We start from the raw sequence: 5,087 nt of genomic DNA, 5'->3' as shown, positions 1-5,087 counted from the left end.
CACTCTAAAAGCTTATCAGATGTCACTGCTCAATCTGACGGGGGCCCTAGTAAGCCAAAGTTCTTCCAGCCCTTCTAGAAGTCAGGGCCAGCTCCAGGCACCAGCTTAGCACGCAAGTACTTGGGGCAGCCACTCCGGAGAGAGGCGGCATGTTCAGGTATTCCGCAGCAATTCAGTTGAGGGTCCCTCACTCCTGCTCAGAGCGAAGGACCTCCCGCTGAATTGCCACAGATGGTGATCGCGGCTTTTTTTTTTTTTTTTTTTTTTGGCTGCTTGGGGCGGCTAAACCCCTGGAGCCGGCCCTGGTTACCATCTGATCTTTCCCACCAAGAAGTCCCTGCATTAAGATGCTTTGGCTAAACCTCTTTCACATTGCAGGACTTTGCAGAGGTAACTTTTCAGCCACTTAAAGAAACTGGAGGTGCTAGGTACTATGGCATAAGCAGTAATTTTAATCCTTTCTATATTTTCAGAGGTGCAGTCTGATGTCCAGTTGGTGGAGTCTGGAGGGGATTTGAAAAAGCCCAGAGACTCTCTCCGCCTCTCCTGAAAAATCTCTGGATTCACCTTCACTGACAGTAATATGCACTGGTTCCATCAGGCTCCTGGGAAAGGACTAGGGTGACCAGATGTCCCGATTTTATAGGGACAGTCCTGATGTTTGGGTCTTTTTCTTATATAGGCTCCTATTACCCCCCACCCCCATCCCGATTTTTCACATTTGCTGTCTGGTCACCCTAGAAAGGACTGGATTCGGTCGCCTACATTAGTGGCCCTAGTGGAAAATATATAGATTATTCCAAGGCCGTCAAAGGGTAATTCACCATCTCCAGAGACAATTCCAACAACCCACTAAATTTGCAAATGTCTAACCTGAAATCAGAAGCCACGGGCCTATATGACTGTGCGAGAAAGACACAATGATTGGCATCAGAGCCTTGTTAGTATAAAAACCAGTGTTCCCTGACAGAACCATTGCTGAAGTCACTGGCTTTGTTTCCTCTTGCGCAGGAAAAGCTCGACACAGCTCAACTCTCCCCTGAGGGGGAAGACGTGTTTACATACATTTCAGCTGTCATTTGGGAACTGTGCCAATGCCCACTGAATGAAACGGCACTTCTTCTACTCGGTTCAAAGGGCACTGGATCAGTTTCTTAGAGTTAAAAATAAGCATAGACTCCTGCCAGCTTTATATTTGATGAAAGAAACCCTAGATTTCTTCCCTTGACAAATGCCTTTTCCAATAAAGGAAGACCACACAGACCTCATCCAACTTCCCTTCCCTAGAGAGGAAGGATTCTCCAATGGTTAGAGCATTAAACAGCAAATTGGGTCCCATTCCTTGCTCTGCTTTGGAATTCCCCAGTAACCATCAGCAAGTCATTTAGTCTCTGTGTTCCTCAGTTTCCATCTGAAAATGGGGATAACAGCACTCCTGGCACACAGGAGTTTTGTAAAACTACATGTATTAAAGAGTGTGAGGTGTTCAGATAGTAGAACATAAGAACGGCCAGACTGGGTCAGACCAAAGGTCCATCTAGCCCAGTATCCTGACTTCCAACAGTGGCCAGTGCCAGGTGCCCCAGAGGCAATGAACAGAACAGGGATCAGCCAGTGATCCATCCCCTGTTGCCATTCCCAGCTTCTGGCTAGCTGAGGCTGGGGACATCATCCCTGGCCATCCTGGCTAACAGCCATTGATGGACCTATCCTGCATGAGCTTATCTATTTTTTTTTTGAACTTGTCATTGTCTCCAATACAGTGACAGCTGACTGACCCCAACTGGGGATCTGGCTCTTCTGAACTTTTTTAAAATCAGGCCCCATTTTAAACTCCCCACCACAAACACACCTCATGGAAATCAGGTCAGTCAGTTCCCTGTTTAAACACAGGACATGGTGGCCGGTGAAGCTGCATCTGGTCTCACTTCTGGTGGCATTTCAAGGGGGATTTCTGCCCCAGGAGACATGAGAATTAGCATAGCCCTCACTGTCCTGGTCTTCTTCCCATCATGTAAGGGCTGGATCTTAATTGCCCGAGAGAATTAATTCTCCAAAAATTCCTGCTATGATTTTCCAAAGTGCCTACGCCGTTAGGCGCACAGCTGCAGTGGCATTTAGGTGCTCAGATTACATTGATTTTCAAAGGGTATTTTGATGACCTTCCCTCTGTGAAATCAATTGGTGTTTAGGCTCCCAAATCCCATTGGAATTCAGTGAGAGGCTAATTCCCTTAAGACACTTGGAGGATCCCAATCTGAGTACAAGACACATTTACCCTGTGTCCTTTCTTTCCTACAGATGTTTACTCCCAGATCAAGTTGGAGGAATCTGATGGGGGAGTCAAGAAACCAGGGGAGATCTTCAGACTGACCTGCACCATGTCCGGGTTTTCAGTCACGGGGTGAACTGGATCAGGAAGCCAGCTGGACACGCGCACAAACACACACACACACACACAGTTACTGAAAGAAAGACCGAGAAAGGAACAGAAAGAGAGTGTGGAAGCAAAAGGAAGTTTGTGACACACTCTCAGGTTCCCCAAGGTTGTTTTAGGGTAAGGACTTGATCCTTTAAAAACTGTCCCATCCCAGGAGTTCAGGGCACGGTCCCTGTTCCAAGGAATCCTGGGTCAGATTTTCAAAGGAGCTGTCACGGAGTGTGGGGGAGTCTGGCCCTGCACCCCTCTTCCTGGGATTCACTGTGACTCTCAGGCAGCCAGTAAAACGGAAGGTTTATTGGACAACAGGAACACAGTCTACTGCAGAGCTTGTAGGCACAACCAGGACCCCTCAATCAAGTCCTTCTGGGGGTTCAGGGAACTTAGACTCCAGCTTGGGGTTCCCTGCGTGCACCACCCAGCCCAAACTGAAACTTAAAAGTTCCTCCAGCCGCTTACTCCCCTCTCCTCTCTGCTCCTCCTCTCCTTTGTTCAGTCTCCCGGGCAGAAGGTGTCACTTCTCCCCACTCCCCTCCTGGCTCAGGTTACAGCTCAGGTACATTCCTTTTCATCCCCAGTGTAACTCCCCTGCAATTTTTAAATTGAAGAACTGTTTGTTTTTACTGTGGAATAAATACACCAATACAAACATTGAAATGTTTAAAAAAAAAACATTTCCAGGTCAAATCCGCTCCGCTCACTGCTCCGTCACATGAGCCTACAAGGGTTTAGGCACCACTTCGAGTGGGAATTGGGCACCTCACTTTCCCTGGGTGCCAGTGAAAATCCTCTCATTGTGATTTATAAATTGAGCAATTCAAAACATTTACAAAAAGCACAGCCATTAATTTGTCTTCATCACCAATCTGTGAAGTCAGGAAGCCTCATGCACCCTATTTGACGGGCAGGGAAACTGAGGCAGGCAATTACGGAGAAGAAGGGCCCTGTGATTTGAGTGCTTGCTGTGACTCTAGAGACATAGACCTCCTTTATGGGGATTTCAATGGGTATTAGGCACCTAGATGGCTTGGAAACTACACTAGGAGCCTAAAAATCTTCAAAAATCTGGCCACAGGTGTCTTCACGTCTTTGAAAATCCTACTGGGCACATATCTGCATCTTAGGCTCCCCAACACCTTTAAAACCTGGACCTTACTCTCTTTGCTTCTGTTCCCCACTGGTGAAAGCGTGATAATTGTATTCACAGTTGTGGTCTGAGGATAAGTTCTCTGAACGTTGTAGCTTGCACTCAAGACATGATTTTTTGGCACAAATCCTTTAGTCAAGTACCAGCTACTGAGCTCAGTAGAGTGATGGTTGGGGGAGATTCTGCGGCCTGTGTTGTACTGGAGACAAGACCAGATGATCTCATGATCTATTCTGCCCTTGAAATCTATAAAACGTTGGGGTTCAATGGGAATGGGGGCCACTTACATACCTTAGCGAGATGAAGTGAGTTCACCAAGGTCACAGAAAGAGTTTGAGAGAGGAAGCGCACTAGGAATTGAACTTGGCTCTCCTGAAGTGTAGCCCAGTGCCTCCCCCACTCAAAACAGCCTTCCTCTCTAAACACTCTGACAGTAGCCCTCCCGGTAATGAAAAAAACAGGGATCTTTTTAACATCTTTTCTGGGGTATGACTTATTCCAAAGGGAGCTCACATTTTTATAGGACATACTCACAGAAAGTTAGGCTGCAATAAAGGGCCTTTTTGTCATAATATCTTCAGCTTTTCCTAGACAATCCCTTCATTAATTCTCCATGGATGGAATCAAGCTGGGCATGGACGGCTCTTTCTAAAAGAATATGCTCTAGAAATTACAGACTTTAGGTATCTATTCTGCTTTGCACAATGACAGCCTCCTCCAATGTTAGGGTCAGATATATTATTTAATTAATTATAATCACTGCATAATAAGTTAAATCAATGGGTGAAATTCTCTGGCCTGTGTTATGCAGAAGATCAGAGCAGATGCCCATAATGGTCTTTACGTTCTATGGATCTATGGCAGCAGCTGAATTATTTTCTCCAAACCAAGTGGCATAGATATGTCTCGAGGGAAGATCTCCATGTATCTATCAGCTGAGAGGCACTGGCATGTCCTGCAGGGGGCTCCGTACCTAGTCAGAGTTTCCCCTGCCAGCTCCTTTCATCTCCCATCCCTGCTGGGTGACACCCACATGTAAATCCCTGCTTCCGGGGTTCCTCTTTAAATACAAACCCCTGATTCTAGGACCCTCAGTCTCTCCCCAGACTCAGAACTGGCGATTCCAACAGGGAAGTTTTCCTTTTTAATTAAACAATATGAATTTGTTATGGATTTTCCTTTTCTTATTCGTCACTCCAGTGTGTAAGTATCTTCCAGTAGGGGGAGGCGAGTGTATAGATACAGAACAATGATTTGGTGAAGGAAATAGGATTGGTAGCAAACATGATGGCTTTTCTTTGTAGAAAATGTAGACGTTTCATCAAAATAAAGATAAAAATATTTCTGATTTTGGTAAGGGAAGACCAAAGACCCTTTGGCTAAAAAATGCTGAAAGCCAGAAAATTTAGAATTTTCATACAGAAAATTAAATCCCACAAACCCAAAATATTTCAGGCTTGTTGGTTTTTTGCCTGACTAAATTCCAACGATGAAAACCAA

This window comes from Mauremys mutica, chromosome 13, assembly GCF_020497125.1.
Source record: "Mauremys mutica isolate MM-2020 ecotype Southern chromosome 13, ASM2049712v1, whole genome shotgun sequence".
Classification (NCBI taxonomy): domain Eukaryota; kingdom Metazoa; phylum Chordata; order Testudines; family Geoemydidae; genus Mauremys; species Mauremys mutica.
Note: the sequence above shows the minus strand (reverse complement) of the source record.